At 34.6% G+C, this 10,029-nt stretch overlaps 1 pseudogene; it reads left to right on the top strand.

Annotated features, from left to right (window-relative positions):
• The first annotated feature begins 1,415 nt into the window (after positions 1–1,415).
• Positions 1,416–4,839, top strand: LOC112792534 (ornithine aminotransferase, mitochondrial-like; annotated as a pseudogene).
• The last annotated feature ends 5,190 nt before the right edge of the window (positions 4,840–10,029 follow it).

Consider the following 10,029-nt stretch of genomic DNA (forward strand, 5'->3'; position numbering starts at 1 on the left):
AAATAGCCTAATATTGAAAAAAGAAGGTTGAAAAAAGTGTTGTTGAATGACTTGAATAATAGAGAAATAAAACCACCCTTCACCTAATTCTTTTATCTTGTATGTTTCTACCAATTTATTGAAAAGATATTATCAGAATAAAGGGATATTATTATTTTTTAAATAATATTATATTTTTTAAATTAGAAAAACAGAATCTCATCCATTTTCCTTTTTCATAAAAAAAGAAAACAAAGTGTATTGCAACATATAAGAGTTTTCTTTTTCTCAATCACTAGCGTTTGGATATTATTTATTAGTATAAACTCAAAATAATCATAAAATCTAATACAAGTGATAATTATGATATAACTAATTCTATATTCGTTATTATAAATTTATAATACATATTTAAATAATAAAAAGATGAATTAATACCCAGTATAATAAACTACTCTCATTTATCAAACATAAGCATGAAATTATATGACATTCATAAGAATTAAACTCATAAAACGAACAAGTAACAAGAATGTCGGGTTAGTTAAGGTAGGTTTAACAGTTTTTTTCGCGTGAGAAAAAAACTATAGCTTTTTCTTTTTGATATTGGATTAACAATAGTATTTTTTTAAATTATAGACTGTTATGGTATTTTTTTTAAATATGAGACGATTTAATTTAGAGAGTAGAAATCTGACCGTCTAAATTTTAGGAGGTACAAAAATTGAACCATTTGATTTTTGTATTTAAACCCTCTGATTTACGTTTAAAAAATAAAAAAAATTTAAAGTATACAAATAAGGGGTATAATTTGTGAACTGTAAATCTCAAAAAAAAAAATTACAACAAAAAAATAAACCCTCCAACTTTATATTAAAAAAATTTTAAAAATCTCATACAAAGTAATCGGAGGGTCCAATTATTTATTTCCATACCCAAAAAAATACATACAAAGCCAACATAGTCGAATTACACAATGACTTCATCCATAATAAAAAAATTTTAGCCAAAAATTATTCTATTAAAAAAATTATTTTTATTTAAAATTTGATTTTATTGCTCACAATATCTTTTATATATTAGTAAATTTAAATTAAATTATTTAGTTTTAAATAACTTTTAAATAAGTTAAATTCTCTTCTTTTATAATTTCATCCTTGATAAAAGCTACTGTTGTTAAACACTCAGTTATAAATAAAAAGTATTTTTGATATTTTAAATGTTAAGTATGATTATTGTAAAAATCAATTTAAAAATCAGTTTTCTTTTAATCATTTATAAATAAAATAAATATGAAAATTAAAATTCTTAAATGAATTATTAATTCATTTTTGTTTGTTACAACTTGCAAAAGCATGAAAAAGAACGGTGTAATAATTCTTGCAATTCCAGTGTCAGAAAAAATAAAAAAATAAAAACCCTTTATAAGACGAGTGAGTGACAGAGACAGTTGCCAAAATCCTAAGTAAAGGTTTTGGTGTTAGCTTATTGAATCTTCCATGGCTGCGAGGAGACCAGTCCAGTGTTTGCTGCAAAGGGTTTGCGGCGGAAGCAGACGATTCGGTGTTGCTCTTCAGGGCCATGCTTCTTCTTCCTCTTCTCAGCAACTCATTGATAAGGAATATCAGTACAGTGCCCACAAGTAACCTCCTCTCCCAAACACTATTCTTTTCTTTATGTGTTTCTCTTTGATCCTCAATTCTACTCAGAAAATGAAAAAGGGATTAATTGCGAGTAATAATACCTCTTTGTCTGCTGAGCAGTCTATCACTTCAGTAGAGACTATGAATTTATTTCAAATACATTCGAGTGTCATTTGATCTGAGTTTATCACTATTGAGCATTTTATTTTTATTTTTACAAAGAGAAGGATGATGGGATTTGCTTTGGTTTTGAGACTCCTTTTTTTTTATTTATTTATATTAATTGTTAACGAGTTTAACTTAACTAATTATTTTAGGTTGATAATTGAAATGATCTTTTCTGATTCAAATGCAGTTACCATCCAATTCCCATTGTGTTTTCTCAAGCAAAGGGAGCTGCTGTGTGGATCCAGAGGGAAACAAATATCTTGATTTCTTATCTGCTTATTCTGCTGTTAATCAGGTAACATGCTTGTCTCATGGTTATTCCCTAAGCTATAGATCTCAAATTTTGATTCATTGAGTTATAGAAGTTAATTTCTAATTATTGAAGCGCCTGTCTTTTCCTTAGGGACATTGCCATCCTAAAATTCTGAAAGCCTTAACAGAGCAGGCAGAAAAGCTGACCCTGAGCTCTCGAGCCTTTTACAATGATCGGTTTCCACCATTTGCTGAGCATTTGACAAGTATGCTTGGTTATGATATGGTTCTTCCCATGAATACTGGTGCTGAAGGAGTGGAAACAGCTCTGAAATTAGCAAGAAAGTGGGGTTATGAAAAGAAAAGAATTCCCAAAGATGAGGTATAACAATGAGATCATCTTAACAGTAGTCATATCTTAATGTTTTACATTTTCCAAGGTTATGGGGTTGAAGTGAATGTTTGCTTAGTGTGGGACTGTGTTCTAGTACACAATGAATATCTCATGACATCCTAAGCTGAAATCCACAATACTTTATGACTTTATTTTCCTCCCCCAACCCCCTTTTCTCTGTGGATATTAATAGTATTTGCAAAACTAAAGGGAGAAACGCTTTAGTTATGGCCTGAAGAATCTGTTTTGACATATGTTCTCAATAAATATTTTGGAAACTAAATGCATGTAAGATGTACTGGTACTCCTCTTCTACAAAGATAAAATGAAGTCTACTCTTCAAAATATAGCATCTTCTTTTCTGTTTATGAGATGCAGATTTGAATTTTCCTGGTGTTTGTCTATTTATGTTCACGGATACTTGTGGCAGGCTATTATTGTGTCATGTTGTGGCTGCTTCCATGGCCGTACACTAGCTGTTATATCTATGAGTTGTGACAATGAAGCTACCCGGGGTTTTGGTCCTTTATTGCCTGGCCATCTTAAAGTTGATTTTGGTGATGTAGAAGCCCTTGAAAGAATTTTTAAAGGTTCTTAGTGCCCCCATACTTTGCTTTACATTTTCATCACTATATTTTAGTTTAAATTGACTGATCTTTGATTTTTTTTTTTCTCTGAAAAAATTCAGAAAAAGGAGAACACATAGCTGGCTTTCTTTTGGAACCCATCCAGGGTGAAGCTGGGGTATGATCTTTTGAGAACACTTAATCTGCTTGGCAACACTCACCTTGTTGGTTGAATTGAAAATTGAGATGCTAAAGAAGTTGCTATATACATTATACCCTGATGTTATAATTTGATGGTGTTATTTCCGGTCTCACCGTTTGATTGTTTTATATTATGTTTACATAGAGTGGGAAATCCTTGTTGCTTCTTCAAATTCTTTGGCTAAGAAAAAAGATAAAAGTGTGCTTATAGATTTCATTTTGGTCAAGAGCGATGACATTCGGTTGAATATTCACATTTTATTATGTTCTGATTTCTGAAAGTACATATCTCAGTTGCATCTTTTGATATGTTTTTATTATTTATTTGAAGGTAATCATTCCTCCGGATGGCTATTTGAAAGCTGTTAGAGATCTTTGCAGCAGATATAATGTGCTGATGATTGCAGACGAAATACAAACTGGGTTAGCAAGAACAGGGAAGATGCTGGCTTGTGACTGGGAAGAAGTTCGCCCAGATGTTGTGGTTAGAAATTAGAAATCAGCTTAACCTTGTGAATTGTATATCTTTTTATTCTTTCCCAGCACTATGAGTTGAACCTTATTCTGTCTTTCTACTCAGATACTAGGGAAAGCATTGGGTGGAGGAGTTTTTCCTGTGAGTGCAGTTCTTGCAGACAAGGATGTAATGCTTTGTATAAAACCAGGAGAGCATGGAAGGTTTGATTTTATAATACAAATGCTTTTTATAAATGGTCCTTATTATGATTCCTTTATTTACATTTTCTTGCCGATAGTTGTGAATGTTGTCTGAAGTTTTATTGAAATGAAAGCAAATTTGTTTATTTAAACAAGGGAAGAATGCTGAACTTGTTTGTATATTATTGATTACAGTACCTTTGGCGGGAATCCATTGGCCAGTGCAGTTGCAATTGCGGCACTAAATGTGATCAAAGAGGAGAGGCTTGTCGAAAGGTATTTCAATTATAATCTTGTAGTTGTTAGTTGTTCCTTTATTTTATCTTGCATATGCTATTAACAGATCTGAGCAACTGGGAAAGGAGCTCGGCCGTGAGCTGCACAAGATTCAGCAACAATACCCGAAGTATGTGAAGGAGGTTCGCGGACGAGGATTGTTCGGCGCGGTGGAGCTTAACAGCAAGAGCTTGTCCCCTGTATCAGCCTATGATTTGTGCGAAAAGCTGAAGGATAGAGGAGTTCTTGCAAAGCCGACACACGATACAATTATCCGCTTTACGCCTCCACTTTGCATCAGGTAAGCAAATGCAGTACGGTTTGAACAAATGGCTTTCTAAAAGATTTGACATAAAATGATAAAAGTAAATGTTTTGCAGTTGGGATGAGATACAACAAGGTTCTAAGGCCCTGGCTGATGTCTTGGAAATTGATTTACCCAAGCTTCAAAAGACGAAGCCAAAACATGATGCTTCTCAAGTTGCCTCCCATTCCCGTGCATGCGATCGTTGCGGTCGACTCTTGTACGGTTGAATCATTAGAGCACCCTTTTATATTTGTAATATCCTCACACTATTCAATAATCGAGATTAGTTTCTTGACAACAATGCCATAATTTATTAGTTTTGTGATATTGTTGAAAAATCACAAATATAAAACAGTGTATCGCCGTTTCAGTTATACTCTAATATGTTATGTTGTCTGTCCTGTGAGTTGCAAATCTCAGAACAAGATATTCTCTTCTAGGAGGATAATCTGGTTGCTATATCTTTTTCATTTTAAATAATTGCAGGAGATAGCAAAAGAATAACTCCAGTCAACAAGTTTCTTAAACACACAATGATGTTACACACATAGACCAATTTATATATATATTATATCCGAATACTGAATGTAATTGAATGACTTCAAAATGATCCAACACAAGAAACCCCAACACATGATGATGCCAACATTGTATCATCATCAATTCATCATCATCCATTTTGGTGAAGCCAGGCTCTGAGCCACGCACGCCTTGCTCCTCGTACTCGACCTTCCGAGTCCTACATTAAAGAAACAAAATACGTTAAATACTGATAATTATGTAATAGCATGGGCACTTCCAAGATGCTTAGGCCCGCCTGCAATTGCTGTAGAAAATTTGGAAGAGAAAATAGTCAAAATAGTCAATTTGGTCTAATCCAAGCTACGGGTGCAGTGTGACACTAGTGTCTACAGAAAATGTAGTCAAATGAGAAGATTGTCTTGAAAATCTGCATTACATGCACACCTCTTGTAACGATTTCAGAACTTCAAAACAAGTTCTCAAATTACATTGTGTTATGCAGCAAATGGATAATATATGTGTTGAAAAATCTTCAAAAGACCAGAAATTTGCCATTTAGATTAGTACCCTCTGGCTAGTATTCTGATAATGTAAAACAAAAATCACAGTCATAAATGTTCAACAAAATATTGCTTAAGGACCTGGTAAAGCAAAGTTTTGCTTTCACATAATCACATTAGTCATTTTCACATATAACACCTTCAAGAAGAGAATAATAAGCAAAACTTTTTTTTCTTTCTAACCAATAAACAAATTAAAAAGAACAAAGAAATATCACCACCATGTCCTAAAAATATCAGAAATTGGAGACGAATGAAGATTAATTGTCAACCAGATAGAGTGACAGATAAAATCAAACATGCATAAGAGGATTGCCAAGAACTAGAAATCACAGCTAAATAACAAGGCATTTGCCATCTGCACATGGGTCTACAAACAAAACTTGTGAATATAATATCTCCAAACTGAAGCCCTACAAACATAGATTGGTAGATAAAGTAAGACTTTCACAACAAAAAAAATAAAATTATAAACCACGGGCAATCTTTTCTTTCCTCCTTTTCCATTAGGCTATGTTTTAGAATGCTTAGCATATGATGAAGATCAGTGCTATCCAATAAGCTACAAGTCTATACATAGTTATGTACCACGTCAAGAGGACTCCTTTTTCTCTAATACAATGAAGATCTAGTGTTTCTAGCTTTGAGCTTATCATTTCACTTTACTTAACTAGTCTCTCAGACTATTTGCAACCTCTATGAAGAACTAAACATACACTTATGTAAGCTGCCGGCTAATATTACTTCCATAAAAATAGGCTTGTGAATTGAGAAAAACACTACATAAGACTAAATGTTAAACATTTGATTGTATTTAACAAAATTATTCTTACATTCTTTTTCATGGTTAATAATGATCTTGCTACTTGGGAAGAAAAATAAGAGCCTATTTTGTTTCGAGTTTGTGTTTTCTATTTTACAAGTTTTGCAAAGTAAAAAGTGAATAAAGAAAAAGTAAGTTTTGGGAAAAACAAATATTATTTTAATCAATTTCTTAAATGAGAAATAGAAATATTGAGAACTAAAACCAATTAAAGTCTTTAAAAAGAAAATGTGAACTGCATAGAGGCTTAAAATTCTACTTACTTTTTTATTTAGTATTACTTATATAATGTATGTCTACAACAACGTTCATAGTTCCGGACTTTAACATTTAGTATTACTTAGTAAGCCTTTTTGCCTTCTAAAAGAGCCAAGTTGCCAATATAATTTAATTACTTTACTTACTTTTTATTCTTGTTGGAGATACTAATAAATTTAGAACCTTGATACTGCCAAAAAAAAAAAAAACCCTTTCCAGTAACACTACTTCCAATCCTGCCTTCTCAAGATATCCAAGTTATTAATTTGTTAAACACCTTACCAATGCCAATTTGGACCGTATAAGGAACGATAATCTTCTGTTCTTCTTGAAATATTGCACAGACATTATTCATTGCTACCTTGTACATTTTATTCAAGACTTGTCGTTAATAATCAATAAATCATATTATATGTTCCCTAGTATGGTCTCCAATGTGCCTGTCATAGCCTGATAAAGTTTAAGTATATTGTGAACATGAACTCTACTATTAATGCACAGTCCAATTTTAAAGAATAGGAATAATTTATCAATCAAGCTATTCGTTAAAATGACCTTATTTCTCCCCAATGTTAACCATTCTATAGGAAATTAGAATATATTATAATAGCATAATAATAACCCCAGGACCTTTTTAATTAATATATACTGAGATATTAAATTATCTCTTAGATACTTAGTCAATAATTGATACATAAATACACTGTTTAAAGGTTGATAAATCTTAACATGACTCAATAACTACATAGATACAACAATGATAACAACCATGTCTTATTCTAATATTCTATTAGCTAGGTTTCGTCGCTTAACTCCATTACCTTCCGCATATTTAATATTAGTATTAAGTTCATATATAAATAGAAAACCTACCTAATCCTAAATTAATAAATAAATAAAGCATTAGCATTCAAATTAAATATAAAAAAATATATAGTTTTAAAATGTTAATTCTTGGAAATTAAATAACTAAACTTACTAGACAAAAATGCAAATTAATTTATATTTTTTTAAAGCCTACCTACATTGACAAGCTAAGGTAGCCAGCAATTCAACGACTTGATGCGAATCTTATAAAAGTTCCATTCAGAAAATATAACACACTTTCTTTATATAATAATGAAGAAAAAAAGAAAGAAAGAAAGAAAGAAGAATAATTAAGCTAATGAATGTCTTTCCTTTTTTTTCCCCAAAAGTAAAATGTGGTAACAAAAAATCAAGTACCACATATTTGTATATAAATTCATGTACTTTTTAATTCATTTTGAATATATGTTTTATATTACAAAATATATTTTAATCAGTAACGAATTTAGTTGTATTTTTTTTTCCTTGAAACAATGGCGAGTAAACTAGATTGGAGGAGCGGTAAGATTGTGTAAAATTTAGAGCAACGTGCATGGAACTTAGAAGAGATGAATGAAATAGAGATTGAGGTGGGAGCATTGAATGATTGGAAAATAAATTAGTAGTAAGATTAGCATATAGCCCCCAGTGGATGAGTAACACATGGGTTTGTTGATGTGAATGAAAAGAAAAGCTTACCAAGAAAATGCTACCATGCTAGTGAAGAGGGAGACAACCAGCCGATTCACATTCACACCATCCCATGCCATCATCATAGTAATTTACTAATTACTTTATCGTTACCGAGAAACTCACAATCACACCTATTTTTCAAATTTCTTGTGCATTCTTCTATGAAATACTATATTTCCATTTACACGTCATAAAAAGACAACCCTGCTTTTTGTTTCATATATTTAATTTTTAATTAAATGACATGTTGTTCTACTACTACTAGGTAACAAGCTAGGTTTAGCATTGAAAGAAATGGTCAACAGATCAAACAAGAAAAATGAGAGTGCATCCCCGCCCAATGCATCAAATGAGAGAGAAAGAAAAGCAAAATATAAAAGATTACCAGGTAGTGGCCGGAAGTCATGAGTTCTTGGATTTGCCCTTGTGGTCGGAATGGCGGTTCCATCGCCGTAGTAGAGGTGCAGCGCCATCAAATGCGGGTGATGAGACTGATGGTGTTGGTGGTTGTCGATGGCAGGAGGCGGAGCAGCGGTGGGTGCGGCAGCTCCAATGAGAAGGAACAGTGGATCCGTCCATAGGCAGCGAGAACTCTGGAGGTGAGGCAAGAATGTGACGGAGAATTGGACTGAGGGTCCCCCTATTGTTGTGTAAGCAGCAGGCCAGAGGCAGAAGCAGCAATACAGACCGGAGAAATCGTGAAGTTGAGTTGTAATCAGTGTCGCAGCACTGTGATGAGGTTATGGAGTGAGAGGATGTAACACAGCTGGCATGAACTGATCAGGGATGAAGGATAGTGGTGCTGCTGCTGCTGCTGCTGCTGATCATTATTAAAGGATATGGCCTCACTAGGGTAGGATCTGGTGTTGTGTTGGTGTTTGAATGAAGGGGCTCAGACTGTTGAAGTAATCCATGGGTGCTGAGCCCATTGCTGCTGCTGCTGCTGCTGTTGTTGTTGCCTTGCCGCTTTGTGGAAGAGAGCAGCAGCAGGCTCATCAGAAGTAGGACTAGTTGTTGTTGGAACCGCAGTGGTGATGCCACCTGTGGTAGCTCAGTAAACGAAGGGAGAAATTGGGTTCATGTTGTGATGCTGCTGCTGCCTGATGTTGCTGATGATGAACAAGGCTATTCTGATGCTGATATTGTTATTGTTGTTGCACTTGTCTTTCTTCTTCTCCTTGGCCGCTCTCTCCCTTGCCCTCTCCCTCGCTTTCACGCGATATCCGACCGAGACAGGACAACCCGGACCCCTTGCTCGTCTCTGAGGTGCTGCTGCAAGCCGACTTCGAAAGTGAATATTCTGGCTGTTCTGCTTCTGCTTCTGCTGCTCCTCTATCTCTATGTCCGCATCGTCGGCGCCTGCACCGCCCTCTTCTCGTCGCTCGGTTGTTCGGGGTTTCAGGGAAGGTGGTGTTCAAGGATGGAAGCTCGGCAATGGCGTCTTGAGCAGACTTGATGAGCCACTCCACGGCCTTGCTGGGCTGTCATAGCCCAATCGGTCTTGGAGGTCGTAAAACTGAATGGCGGTGGTGACGGAGAGCCTGACCCTTCTGTCTCTGAGGCCCTTAGAGGTCATTACCTTGCATGGCGATCTTTGCCGCCGGAAGCTCTAGAAACCCTTATGATCCTGGAGGAATGGTGCAGGCTGCTCTATCTTGGCGTTGTTGGTGGGGTCGTCCTGCATTAGCGAGCCTGGGGAACTTACACGCCTGTGGTTGGATCTCATCCTCCTCCTCCATCCACAACAATCATACCTTTGCAAAGAAACAAATCCTCCTAATTAATTTTCTGCTTCAGAGCTGGAGAGAGAAACAAAAAGCCTGGGCTTGCATTGATGACCATAATCAACACACTGCTTTCTCTCTCTCTCTATAACATAAAAAA

This window comes from Arachis hypogaea, chromosome 13 (assembly GCF_003086295.3).
Source record: "Arachis hypogaea cultivar Tifrunner chromosome 13, arahy.Tifrunner.gnm2.J5K5, whole genome shotgun sequence".
Taxonomy (NCBI): domain Eukaryota; kingdom Viridiplantae; phylum Streptophyta; class Magnoliopsida; order Fabales; family Fabaceae; genus Arachis; species Arachis hypogaea.